The sequence below is a fragment of the Ursus americanus genome, chromosome 15 (assembly GCF_024610735.1).
Source record: "Ursus americanus isolate L20-20 chromosome 15, mUrsAme1.1.p, whole genome shotgun sequence".
In the NCBI taxonomy this organism is placed as follows: domain Eukaryota; kingdom Metazoa; phylum Chordata; class Mammalia; order Carnivora; family Ursidae; genus Ursus; species Ursus americanus.
The window spans coordinates 19,940,356-19,955,351 of NC_142141.1; the positions used below are offsets into that span (position 1 = coordinate 19,940,356).

Sequence of the window (14,996 nt, forward strand, 5' to 3'; positions counted from 1 at the left end):
AACTACTGAATCATTGAACATTACATCAAAAACTAATGATGTATTATAGGTTGGCTAACTGAACATAATAATAAAAAACTAAAAATAAAAAAATAAAAAGCTTGTACAAAGCAAAGGAAACCATCAACAAAATGACAAGACAACCCAGTAAATGAGAGAAAATAATTGCAAATCATGTGTCTCATAAGAGGTTAATATCTAAATTACATCAAGAACTCCTACAACTCGACATCAAAAAACTAAAAATCCAATTAAAAATTGGGCAGAAGATTTGAATAGACACTTTCCCAAAGATGACATACAGATGGCCAACAGGTACATTAGAAGATGCTCAACATAATTAATCATCAGGGAAATGTTAATGAAAACCACAATGAGATATTATTTTGCATCCGTTGGAATGACTGTTGTCAAAAAGACAAAAAATAACAAGTATGGGCAAGGATGTGGAGAGAAGGTGGTACTGTTGTGCACTGTTGGTGGTAATATACTAGTGCAACCACTACGGAAAACCGTACGGTGGTTCCTTAAAAAATTAAAGATAGAACTACCATACACTCCAGCAATTCTACTTCTGGGTATTTATCCAAAGAAAATGAAAACACTGTCTGAAAAAGATACATGCAACCCCATGGTCATTGCAGCATTATTTACTACAGCCAAGATACGGAAACAACCTAAATGTGCACTGATGGATAAATGGCTAAATAAATTGTTGCTATATATCACATTTTATATATAAATGTACATAACCAGTATGTATGTATAAATATATGTTATATAGAAAATATGTATGTATGGCATATACTATATATATTATTAATTATTGCATCTATTAATATTATTGTATTATATATATTATTCACCTATGAAAAAAGAATAAAATCTTGCCATTTGCAACAACATGGATGGACTTCAAGGGCATAATGCTAAGTGAAATAACTCAGAGAAGGAATGATGCCATGTGATCTCTTTTATATGTGAAATCTAAAAACAATACAAAATAAAACCAAACTCATAAATATAGAAAACAGATTAATGGTTGCCAGAAGCAGGGATTGGGGAGTGAGAGAAGTGAGTGAAAGTGTTATTTAATATTAAAGAAAAACTTTCAATAGAATAAAGGGCAAGGAGATAAATAGGAAAAAAGAACAATAAATGGCCATTAATGTTCAACTTACTAAACTAGAGGAAATACAACACATAATAAAATTGAGAATGCACATACCCTATTTTATTGCAATTCTTCTTTAGGTATATACTATTCTAGAGGCTCTTGCATATGTGAACAAATAGATATGTATAAAGAATCTCAGCAAAATTGTAATTGTAAAAATTGGAAAAGCCCAAATTCCCATTAATAGGGAAATACATGAGTAAATTGTGGTATTTTTTTCTTTGTCTGAATTTTATTTTTTTATCTTTTAGTTATTTGTATTTATTTCTTCCTCAAATTGTTATTTGAATTCTAGTTAGTTAACATACAGCACAATATTGGGTTCAGGAGTAGAATTCAGTGATACATTAATTACATACAACACCCAGGGCTCATCATTATCAGGTGCCCTCCTTGATACCCATCACCCATCTAGCCCATCCCCCCACTCACCTCCTTCCATCAACCGTCAGATTGTTCTTTATCTTTAAGAGTCTCTATGGTTTGTTTCTCTCTCTCTCTCTCTCTCTCTCTTTTTACCCCTCCCATACGTTCTTCTGTTTTGTTTCTTAAATTCCACGTATGAGTGAAATCATGGTATTTGTCTTTCTCTGACTGACTTTGCTTAGCATAATACACTCTAGCCAAACTGTTGTATATTTTAGGGGCACCTGGGAGGCTCAGTAGGTTAAGCATCTACCTTTGGCTCAGGTCATGATCCCAGGGTCCTGGGATCGAGCTCCGCATTGGGCTCCCTGCTCAGCAGGGAGTCTGCTTCTTCCTCTCCTTCTACCCACCCCCATGCTTGTGCTCACTCTTGCTCTCTTTCAAATAAATAAATAAAATCTCAAAAGAAATAAATTGTATATTTTTAAAAAGAAATAAAGAGAGGAGGAAAGAAAGAAAGAAAGAAAGAAAGAAAGAAAGAAAGAAAGAAAGAAAGAAAGAAAGAAAGAAGCAGTAGATATGGGATCAAGCATGAACAGAGCAGAAGGCATAAGTAAGAAGGGCAAGCTGATAACCCAGATTTCCACAATGTCCACATGTATTATACTGGTGCTTCTCCCTCTACTCACATGAATGGCCATGTTGCAGGGAGGTCCCTTACGACCGGCTAGCAGAGGAGAAAAAGGCCAACCGTGGTTCATGGGCCAAACAGCTCAATATGTGACTACAAGCTGAAAATGGACTGCTATATTACTGCCTCACTCAGGAATGTCCCAGAAAGGCAATGGTAAGAGGAAGTCCCCTCGGTGGACATAGTTGTAGGTGATGCTAATAGTCATCCACTTTGTGTGCAAAGAAAGTGAGCTGGAAAGAGAAAGATTCAAAGATCGGGACCCCAAAGATACAGATTAGTGAAGAGAAGGGCCATATGCACCCCAATGTTCATAGCAGCATTGTCCACAATAGCTAAATCGTGGAAGGAGCCGAGATGCCCTTCAACAGATGACTGGATTAAGAAGTTGTGGTCCATATATACAATGGAATATTACTCAGCTATCAGAAAGAACGAGTTCTCAACATTTGCTACAACATGGACAGCACTGGAGGAGATAATGCTAAGTGAAATAAGTCAAGCAGAGAAAGACAACTATCATATGATTTCTCTCATCTATGGAACATAAGAACTAGGATGATCGGTAGGGGAAGAAAGGGATAAATAAAGGGGGGGTAATCAGAAGGGGGAATGAAACATGAGAGACTATGGACTATGAGAAACCAACTGAGGGCTTCAGAGGGGAGGGGGTGGGGGAATGGGATAGGCTGGTGATGGGTAGTAAGGAGCGCACGTATTGCATGGTGCACTGGGTGTTATACGCAACTAATGAATCATCGAACTTTACATCAAAAACTAGGGATGTACTGTATGGTGACTAACATAATAGAATAAAAAAATATTATTAAAAAAAAAAGATCGGGACCAAAGGGATCTGAGAAATAAGTATGTGGAGGAACTACAGGAGTAGGAACAGATAGTAAATATCTTTGATTCAGATGCTAATACCCACCAGAGAATATCAATGATAGAAGACGTGCTGGCAAGGAAATAGGCCAGATGACTTGGCAAGGTGACATCATCCAATCTCTGTCATTGACACAGTGTAACCACAAATGTAATAATCATGGTGGCTGGGATGGAGGCTAGGCATTAGCCCAATAGTAAGGGCCACCCCTCAGGAAGGCAGATCTAGCTATTGCCAATGCCAAATGTATAACTTCCCAGCAAAAGACTCCATACTGAGCCCCCAATGTAGCTACCATTTCAGGAGATCAGGCAACCATTTGGTGATAAGTTGATGATATTGGATTCCTTCCACCCTTGATGCAAATTGAAAAATTCTCTTGGTATGGATTTGCCTTTCCTTTCCATAAGTTCTCAACCAGCACCACTCTGTGAAGACTCAGGGAGTTTGGCCCATCAGCAGCGGATTCCATTAACACTGCCTCAGACCAATGGAGAAAGGCAATGGGCAAATGACCATAGTCTTGTCACATACCTTACTCTTAGAAGCTGATGATCTGACAGAGTGATAGAATGGCCTTTTGAAGGCATGCCTGAGGGACCAGCTTAGAGATGATATACTGACGACGGGAAATACCCCTAACTCAATGATTAGCATATGGTGCTATGCCCACAACAAGTAGAATACGTGGGTCCTGGAACTAAGAAATGGAATTGGAGTGGTTCTGCTAACTATCATTCCCAGAGACCAACCTGGGGAATTTGTGCATACCATTTTCAAAATCCTACGCTTTGCTTCCACCAGAAAATACTGCAAATGTCCTATTAGACTTTAAGTTATGATTACCACCCTGTCTCTTTAAGCTTCTTATACCAACAAGCCAGCAGGCCACGAAGTGTCACCATTCTGCAAATGGTCATCAGGAGGAGGTATATGTGGCACCCACGTGATCTCCAAGAGCATCTCTTGGTACTCCCTCGCCAGTTTTGAAGGCCAACAGACAAGTTCAGCTGCCACAACCTGAAAATAGCGAGCAGAGGCTCAGAGGAATCCAAGGTCTGTCGTCTCACTGGATAAGCAACTAAGCAAAAGACGTACTACCCGAGGGAGAAAGGAGGGGGAAAGAAATGAGTTTCAGTTGACTTTGAGGCCAGCTACCATATCAAAGTCTGCAGTCCACTCAGCTAATCTTGCTCTTTTAAGTTTCTCCAGGAAGAAGAACAAAGAATCCTGAAGCAATTGGTGCCAGATTTAATGAGCTTATTATCTGAAGCAAGCAGGTCTGAATAGTGCAAACAATTAGTGGATGCTGTGGATGTACCACCCCGACTCGCTCTTCAATGTCGAGCTAGCCCTTCCATCAGTATCTACACGTGTGGCCTGCTGATGGCTCACAGCTGTGTCCCTTCCCAAGACTTGCCCTCAGCTCAAGTACATGGCTTTCTCCTTGGGGGGAGTCTGGTTGATGCAGGATGATGGGGTCAGACAACCTTCCCCCAGTGGGGACATCTCTGAAGTGTCATCCCAGCTGCATGATCTTTTTGCAACTACACAAGAGATTTCCTTTTTTTTTCCTTTTTCATATTTCTTCTGAAAGTTATATTTAATAATACAAAGGAAATTAAATATAAAAAGTAAAGGTATAAAAATGTATACATTAGGAAAATAACAAAAGAAAACTAGGAGAACTATATTAATAGATAAATTAGACATCAGGCAAAAAGCATTAATAAAGATAAAGACGGTCACTATTAATAAATGGTTCTACTCACCAGAAAGACATAATTCTAACCTGATAGGGACCTAATTAATAGCTTCAAAATGTATACAGTCAACATGTGCAGAATTACAAAAGGATTTGATAAATCTACCATAATGAAGAACATTCTCAGTAATTGGTAGATTAAGCATACTAAAAAGAAAATTAGGATACAGAAAATCTAAACACAATTAACATGAAAGTCAACAAATCAAAAGGATTAGTTTGCTACTAAAAAAATCCTCTGACCACAATGCAACTAAGTTAAAATTCCAACTAAGTTAAAAATTTTTTTAAAACCCAGAACAATATAAGATGTCCATATATTTGAAAATTCCAAAGTACATTAAAAGCATTAATGGCCCATGTGAAACTATAATAGAAATTAGAAAATTTTTAAATTTAAAGCTGGATGTCAATTAAAATATTACATATCAAAACTTCTGGGGTATAGTGAGAGCAACATTGACTAGGAAAATATGTAATCAGCTTTAAATACACATTTTGTTTATTCTTCTTTCCTTTTCTTTCCTTTTTTTTTTTTTTTTTAAAGTAAGCTCTACACCCAGCACAGGGCTTGAACTTAAAACTGTGAGATTAAGAGTTGCTCGTTCTACCAACTTAGCCAGCTACGTGCCCCTAAATACACATTTTGGAAATAAAGGCTAGAAGTAAAGGAATTAGGCATCCAGTTCAATTAAGAAACCAGGACTAAGTTGGGAGATCCCTAGGAATGCAAGGTTAACTTAACATTAAACTTCAATTAATGTAGTTGACTATACCAAGCAATTAAAAGAGACAAATCACATGACTCATCTTAATAGATGCAGGGGAAAAAAAAGATGAGGTGAAGTTCACCATCCATTCTGAACCTTGAAAACATTATACTAAGTGAACGAAGTTGGATACAAAAGATTCCATGATTATATAACTGCATGTGTATGATGTGTCCAGAAGAGGCAACTTCATAAAGATAGAAAGTAGATCAGTGGTTGTCAGGGGATATAGGAGGACGGTAATGGCGAGTGAGTGCTAACGGGTAGGAGGTGTCTTTCTGGGGTGATGAAATGTTCTGGAACACTGGGAACAGTTGCACAGTACAGTGACTATAGTAAAAACCACTGAATCGTACACTTTAAAATGGTGAATTTTATGTGTAATTATATCTAAAAAAAATTTTTAAAGTAATAAACTACTGACACAAATAACACATGGATGAATGCTTAAAAGCTTAAACTGATGAAAAGAAGCCAGGCGTAAAAGAGTGCCACCAAGACAACACTGCTCGCCTGAAATTCCAAGTACAGTGACAGGAACCAGTGGCTACCTAAGGCTTTCAGACAGAGGGAAACGTTTTTGGGTGAAAAATTAAAATAAATAAACTCGGCATCCACTCATGTTGAACACTCTTGGCCTACAGGGGTAGAAAGAACTTCCTTAGCCGGATAACACATATCAACAAACAAACAAACAGGCAAAAAAAAACCCTCACTAACAAAGATTTGAGATAATGGTAATATGGTAAAGTATTCCATTTAAGATCAAATTTTGGCCATCACCACTTTCATTCAATTTGGTGCTGAAGATCCTATTCCACGTACTAAGGTGATAAAAAGCATAAAAGGTATACAAATCGTGAAAATTGAAAAGGAAAAAAAAAAAACAAAGCAATTGGTATTTGAAGACAACTACTGTCTCCAGAGAAAAACCCAAATAATTCACAGATGAATTATTTTCATTAATTAGGCAGTAATGTATTTCACCCAGGTCTTATAATGGAAGTCCATTTCTTCGGTCACCTGCTAGAAAAGAAAGCTTGGCCACTGAGAATTCCATCTTGATAACTGACCCAAAGATATTCACAGTGTTGATGGTTTGTAAAATCCTCCATGCTCTTTTCCATCCTGACAACAAGTCATGGCGGGGGGCGGGGGGGGGGGGCAGGAGAGATAGCTGTAGCCTCAGAACTCTGAAGCTGTATCTTTTTTCACAATGAAATCTAATTCCATCTTCATTGGTCATTTTCTCTGCAGGGAGGCCTGAGTGGGGCCAAGGTGGGGCCAAGAGCACCAAGGCTTTTGCAGGTGGGACCGAACCTGGTCCGTCTGAACTCAGGAATTTGTTCTTTGCCTCTCTGGTGCCTGGGAAGCTCTTTGCTGCACAGCCTTTGCAGAGCAGAATGCAGGAGGAAATGATTCCTTTGGAACAGCTATGATTTTAGGATTATAGAGGATCCTTGGAGGTCGTAGGAAGATAAAACTGTGTTAGAATGATGTCAAGGTTCTGATTTAACCCCACTAAACCTGAAGATTTCCAAGTGCTTAAACAGCTTTATGTGTAAGTAACTATCCATTTAACTTGGTGTAAGTTCTCACGCAGAGAGAGACTGCAGCTTCTGCAGGCATCTGGAATTTATCAGTATTTTGCTCCCAGGGGTAAACACAGACTATCAGCAACATAAGAACCCAAACTGAAAAGAGGAAAAATACATAATTTATGCTTTTAAAAATCCTTATATGATTTAGTCAATCCTAAATCAGTCCTTTAGTTAGTCCTGTTACAAAATTCTAGATTTTAAAAGGTGACTGAATACGTAAGTGGTCCAGCTTGCAACATTCAATCCTACCTCCCCCTCTTCACATGGGAGGAAACTGATTACAAAGTGGATCATTTAAATGAGCAAAATGAATGGGGTGAATCCTGTGGAGCACTGGAGAGCGGATGCCTCACCCAAAGGAAGCAGAGGTCACCCAGTGACTGCTGACAGCTGCTTTAAGGAACTGTGGACCCACTGGGGTCACATACTCTGATGTTTTCACGGTAAGTCAGGTATCAAGATTTTCTTAATGAAATCCCTTGATTTTTAAAGGTCGGCTCATTGCGTCCCTGCACAAATACTGTACAGGTTATAATAAAGGCATGTGTCGTGTGCTCGTCAGAATCGATAGAGCAGCTGCCATTTTATGGCTTCAGGATAAAAGGATGGGCCCAGTTAGGTGCAGGACTAGATAAAAAAATCCAGTGTCTCCAACGAAGACATGAAACCATCAACAGGTACATGAAAAGGTTCTCAACATCATTAATTATCAGGGAAATACAAATCAAAACCACAGTGAGATATTGCCTCACACCACTCACGGAAAAGATAAGAAAACAAGCATTGGAGGTGCGGAAAAAGGAGCCCTTTTGTACAGCTGGTGGGAATGGAAATTGCTACAGCCACTCTGGAGAGCAGTGTGGAGAGTTCTCAAAAAATTAAAAATAGAATTACCATATAATCCAACAATTCCACTTCTGGGTATTTATCCACATGAAACCAAATCACTGTCTTAAAAAGATATCTTCACCCCATGTTCACTGCGGGATTATTTACAATAGCTAAGACATGGAAACAACCTAAGTGTCCATGGATGGATGAATGGATGAAGAAAATGTGGGGTGTGTGTGTGTGTGTGTGTGTGTGTGTGTTGGAATGCTGCTCACTCACAAAAAAGAATAAAATCCTGCCACAAGCAACCACATGCGTGGATCTTGAGGGCATTACGTTAAGTGACATAAGTCAGACAGAAAAAGATGTGTCCTGTATCATCTCGTATATATGTGGAATCTAAAAAAAAAAGCCAAACTCATAATACAGAGAACAGATTGGTGGCTGCCAGAGGCAGGGGCGGGTGCACTGTGTGAAGGTGGTCAAAAAGGACAAACTTTCAGTTATAAGATAGATAAGCCCTAGGGAGGTAACGTACAGCATGGTGACTGTAGTTAACAATACTGTACTGTATGTCTGAAAGTTGCTAAGAGAGCAGATCTTAAACGCATTCATCACACACACACACCCCAAACGTTTGTAACTCTGTGTGGTGATGAACGTTAACTTATTGCGGTGATCACTGTGCAATAAAAACATAGATCGAATCATTATGTTGTACACCTAAAACTAATACAATGTTATATGTCAATTATATACCAATTTAAAAAAATCCAGTCTTCCAGATTCCACACCAGGCCTTTCTTGGCCCCAGATTACCTGTCTGGAACATGCCAGATTTTAAATTCATCATTGTTTCCCTTATTATATTTCCTAAGAGAGATATGCCTTTCTTAACTATATACGTTAAAATAGAATATCTCAACTTGGGCAGGAAACCATATAAGAAGGGAAAGAAAATAATACTGCATTGAATTACAATTAGCAAGGAAGTGTCTGACTTAATTTTCCATGTATTTAGAAATATAGAGCATATATTTCCAGAGAATGTTTTGTGTTTACCGCATGTCTGTCTAGTTATATGGCTGCAATATAATTGTTTTCCTGCTGAGAATTATGGCAGTGAAGTTACTCTGGGTCCTATTACAGCTAATTATAGTCTTGCTCTGGAATTTAAGAGCTCCCCTGCAAAGCTCCCTGCTCTCCATTTATACACAATGGACCTGGAGAGCATTCTGATTCTACATGTGATTGTCATTCTCGGGCTCCTGCTAGAAATATGACATTTGGACGTTTAAGGGTACAAATTACCAGAAATGAGTCCAAGTTGATTGGAATAATTCTGACTTTCAATTACATGAAAAAGGAACACCTTTGTGTAAAGAAAAAAAAAACATATATATACGTGTTTCAAATGAGGTCCAGAGAATTATAGCTACAGATTCTCCCTGGTCTGATGTCTACGAAGAATGCAAGGGTGTGAGCTGGGTAGACAGCTTCTCTGGGCTCTCATAGTTGGAGCAGAAGCATGCAAGTTCACCACAACAAAGGTAAGAATGCCTCTCTTTAAATCGATAAACTTCCCTGGGGCTCAGAGTTGAAACACTGGGGTTCTTTCCAGCAATGTCACTTACTACCCTGGGGATATGCTAACAAATCATTCAAGTTGTTTAAATTTCATTTTTCTTGTTTGTAAAATGGAGAAACGAATGCCTGCCTTGCATTCATTCCAAAGTTGCAATGAGGGCTGCATTTAGACGGTGGGGTCTCATAGATTAAGGTAGCGCGCCTCTTTTCGCCACTACTGCCTGAGGAACTGGAACTTACATAGAGTTTTGAGGAGTAAGATGTGTGGAGTTAGACCCTGTTAGCCTTGGGAAGCCCTCAAGACGGTGAGGACCGTAAGTACTTGCTGGAGTTGTTTTAAGGGTTAAAGAACAGAGTGCATAGAAAGTGCTTGGCCCAGTGTCTGCCTCATGGAAAGACCTTAATAGCCTTTCTCTTCTGCAATCATATTATAGTGAATTACTGAATCTTTTCTTATTGTATTACCAGTGGGCTATTTGCATACACAGGACATTGACTAAGATCAGCACTTCTATTTTTATGGCTGTGATCATTGATTTTTTACCAAAAATTGAAAGATTTTTGTTTAAAAAAAATCAAACAGTGCACAAAAAGTTTCATGGGTTTTAGAAACAAAGCGAAGAAGCTAAATTCAGAACTTTTGATCTTGAAAGGGTCTGTTTTACTGTCTTCCCTGGAGCACATCAGAAGAGGAATGAAGGGGAGAGCGAAGTTGGAAATTTTTACCTCGAAAAATCCTTTGCAGCAGAGAGGGTATTTCTCCCCTCCTTTTTCTAATCCATGCCTTTTATAACATTTATTTCTTAATTTTATCAAAGTAGTTTTCTGTGTGGTTTAGAAGGTGAGGAAGAGCACGAGGCTTAGACATGGAAGGAGCTGTGCCCTGCTCTGCCCTTGCTCTCCCCCAATTCCAGCTCCCACAGGCAGCTACTTCCAAATCTCTCAGATGTTTCTTCTGTTACTTATCTTCCATATTCTAGATAACATGCTTATGCTGCCATCCTTGATTTCTTTCCCATTTCTATTATTATTTAATGACTTCCCACTACCCATGATGCTGCTCTCTGAAACCCTTTCTTCCCATGCCGATCCCTCCCCCCAACCTCCTACTGAAATCATATCATAATTTTTAGGCTAATCAATAGCAGTGATCACATCATTTTCACCCCAGTTATTTGTGCATGGCTGTAGCACACAGTGTTTCATAGAATTCCTTTCTGATATAAAATCTGTGTTTTCAGGAGTCAATAACGGCTGCTTTCATTTGTTTGCTTAGCTTTTTCCATATATATTTCCAACTCTGCCCTTTGATCCTCAATTCCAACGAATCAGTTAATCTACCCAATTCATTGTTTGTTTTTTCTCTCAGAGATAAGTCTCCTGAAACCACCCCCCACCCTCGCCCCTCCCACCAAGTTCTAATGTCAGCTGGTTCTTTTCCAAGCCTGTTATATAGATGGTGCCCTGTGTTGTCTTGCTTTTTTCTTTCCCTGTCATCTGAAAATTCTTCGCTGGGTTGAATCCCCTGCTTCGTTTCCTTTTTCTTGATTCATTCTCTCATTTGGGGGAGGACGCTCTCCAATAGCTTCCTGACAAAGGGTTCTTGGTAGATAAATTTTTTTGAGAACTTGCTTCACTAAAAATATGGTTGGTTACATGTTCACTTGTAGACTCATTGGGTATACAGTTCTAGGTTGTCAACCACTTTTGTGGAGAATTTTTAAAGTATTATTCCATTGCCATCTGACTTGCAATTATGTTGGTGAGCAGTTTTAACACAGATCGTTCCCAATTTCTTCCTGGCAGCTGAGAAAACTTCTCTTTCTGCCCGGTGTTCTAAAGCCTGTATGTGTGTCTGGCAATTGCTACGCCCAGCACTCACGGAACTTCTAATCTGGAATGTCAGGCACACTTTTTTTGTGGACAGTCTTTCTATGTTTCTTTTCTTATTTCCTCCCCTCGATTTATCTGTCTTCCCATTTGGAGTTCGTTGATGTCAGATGTCAGTCCTCTTACACAAATTCTCCAATTTATAAATCTCTTCTCATAAGTTTGTATCTTTTTCTGTCCCCGTTTATGGGAAGATCCTGTAGCTTTATCTCAAAAAAACTCTTGAAGTAATAAGTTCTGCTATGCTATTTTCAATTTGCATTCCTTGTTTCTTCTTCTTAGAATGTTCTTTTATTTTTTACATTTTTGTTTCATGGCTACAATTCCTTCCTTCTCTTATCTAAGAATTTTAATTGGGTTTATCGAGGTTTTATTCTGTTCTTCGCCATGTGTCTGTCTTCTGTTACATTCTTTTTGTTTGTTTGTTTCATGTTTTCATGTCTGGCTAACCTTGGTTGTTCAGCCATACTTAAGAGACAGGCATTAAAAAGCTGATAGAAAACCATGTGTGACTGAGCAGAGCATTATAGGGTGAATAAGCAAGGGCCTTGAATTTCCTTGGGGGACCTCTTGATGTCAGTACCACTTTATTTTTTTCATAGACAAGTTTTTCCAAGAGAAAGCCTCCAGTCTCCTGCCTGCATTACATAAGGCTGGTGCCAGCATTCTGGAAACTTAATGGTAAAAGAGTCGTAGAAATTCTCATGCTCTCACCTATGCAGACATCCTGTTCTGTCTTCGCTGTGCCTGATGTCCCAAGGGTAGAGAGACTTTATGAATTAAAGAGAGCTTAAATCTCCTTCCTTCCTAGCTGGGAGGAGTGAAGGATCTTGTGATCTGTCATAAATGTTCCTTATTCAGACTTTCCAACAACCCCCTGATTTTAGCCCCATTCTGAATCACAAGCTTGAGGGATCCATGGTGCTACTAATTCCAGACTTTCTTGAATTCTTCAGCTTGAATCACACACTTCCCACCCCAGCCTCCATGGCGGAGAGGTTACAGGGTTCTCCACACTGCTAAGTCACCTACTACTCATTTGTCTGCTTTCCATCTTCCAAACTATGATCAAAGATCGCTGAAATTCCCATTTCCGTTGTCGCTGTTTCAGGAATTTAAATCTTGTTTATACCTTCTGTCAGCTCAAGTCCTCTGAGGAGCAGGTGATAAGATAGAACCAGATTTGCAAGCGATGAGAAGAAACATCTGTAAAGGGTAAGGGAGAGGGCGAAATTGAGGCACTGTATATGGGGAGAGCCTTTGAACGGTGCTGGCATACTGATACCTCTGAAAGGAAGGAGGGAGGGCAGCAGGGTGGGTAAGAAGAGCACGGATTCAGAAGTAGTTCTAACGGAACGTTGGTCAGGCCAGTGGAGAAGCCCCAGGTAGAGAAGCCCATAGGAGAAGTCCTGCACTGCGCATAAATGGCCTGGCTCTACTTCCTTCCTTCCTTCACCACTGTCAGTCAAGGCCAGGGAGCATTCCAGCAAGAATGTGATCTCAGCGTGAATGACACCGTGGATCTCAAAGTACAACAGCTGGTACCTGTCAGCCAGCGACACCACTCATACCAGCCCCTCTGAAGGGACATGTGAGTGGAACACCTCCACTGCCACTGTACTCAGTTATATTTTTGTTTGCCTTATTTAATAATTTTCACATTTTTTTTTGAAAGAACAGAGGTAAGTCTCTGTGTTCAATCTATTCCATTGAAGGCCATTCAACTTTTTTTGAAAAAGATTTTATTTATTTATTTGAGAGACAGAGACAGAGAGAGAGAGAGCATGAGCAGGCTGAAGGGCAGAAGGAGAAGCAGACTCCCCGCTGAGCAGGGAGCTCGAAGCAGGACTTGAACCCAGGACCCTGAGATCATGACCTGAGCCGAAGGCAGACTCTTAACTGACTGAGCCACCCAGGTGCCCCAATGGCCACTCAATTTTCTTAAGAGCTATTGAAGTTGGCAAGTGACAGGTAACTCACCTGAAGTCACAATATGGCTCCAGGAATCACCCTAGCTCAGCTATTGTCATATACCGTCCAACCAGCTCTCCAAAATTATATGCAAAGGTCCCATGAAAAAGCTTACTATTTAAAATAAGAAAACAATTTTCTTTTGTCAGAAAACTGATCTATTATTGGTAATTTCCATTTTCTTCTAGCCATTTTACTATGAGAAGACAAAGAAAGGAGTCTGTTTGGGGTCCAGAGTAAAACTGCTTTTATGAAGATACAACCATGCTATATATTTCAGAGTCCAGTGAGCTGAATGTTTGTGTCCCCCTCCACCCCAAATTCATATGCTAAACTCCTAACCCCCAATAAGATGGTGTTAGGAGGTGGTGGGGCCTTTGGGGGTGATTAGATCATGAACGGGATAGTGCCCTTATAAGGAGACCCCAGAAAGTTCTCTAGCCCTCTTTCTGCCCTCCGAGGACACAACAAGGAGTCAGTAGTCCACAGCCCAGAAGAAGGCCTTCACCAGAATCCAACCAAACTGGCACCTGATCTTGGACTTCTAGCCTCCAGAACCCTGAGAGGTAAATTTCTGTTATTTAGAAGCCACCGGTCAATGGTACTTTGTTATGGCAGCCTTAACAGACTGAGATACAGAGCTTGGATTCCTCTGTTACCTCTGAGAAATAAGTGCTCTTCACTGTTACATATGAGACGAAACACATTTTGTTTTAATTTTAGTTCTATGAGTAAAAAATTCAAGAAGTACAAATAAAGCAGAACCTTTATCTGTTACATTTATGCTAACCCTCCAACCCTTCCCTGACCAACCAGGGAGGGTAACCATTTATATGGAATATAATCTTTGAGACCATTTTTTAGTGTGTGTATGTGGGTGTGTGTCTGACTTTCTGTATGTATATATGTATCTCTCAAGAGATATACACACACACATACATATGATTGTTTCCCTGATTTTTTAATATCAACTATATCTACTGTGAGCATTTTTCTCTCTCTGTACAACAATAAGCTCTGGAAATCTTGATTTGTCACTGCATAGAGATTTATCTCAGTCTTTTATTTCTTGCATAAAATTCCTCCACTTGTATTTATTCTAACATAGATCATGCAACTGAGAACATTAAAGATGTTCATACATGTTACAATAAGTATTTAACACAGATCTTAAATAAATATTGGTGCAATGTATAAATGAATGAATACCAAAAATGTTATACACTATCCTGAAAAGACAAATTACATTGTTTTTTTTGGTCAGCTGACCTGATGTTAAAAACACTAGCAATATTACTGGGTTCATAGGCCAGATCCTTTGTTTCTATTCCCCGTCATGAAATCAGACAAAATAGAGCAGAATGTAATGGAACAGATCTTGCAGTCAGAAGACAGTGGTTCAAATCCTGAATCTTCTGGGACCTCATGACGTCACATCTTTCCTGCATGCCAATTTCT

General features: G+C 39.3%; 1 long non-coding RNA gene across 1 annotated transcript; it reads left to right on the forward strand.

Moving 5' to 3' along the window:
* The first annotated feature begins 9,349 nt into the window (after positions 1-9,349).
* LOC148108852 (uncharacterized) lies at positions 9,350-14,923 on the forward strand. Its single transcript, XR_015726813.1, has 3 exons — positions 9,350-9,640; positions 12,710-12,782; positions 13,727-14,923. It is a non-coding gene; the product is annotated as an uncharacterized LOC148108852 (long non-coding RNA).
* The last annotated feature ends 73 nt before the right edge of the window (positions 14,924-14,996 follow it).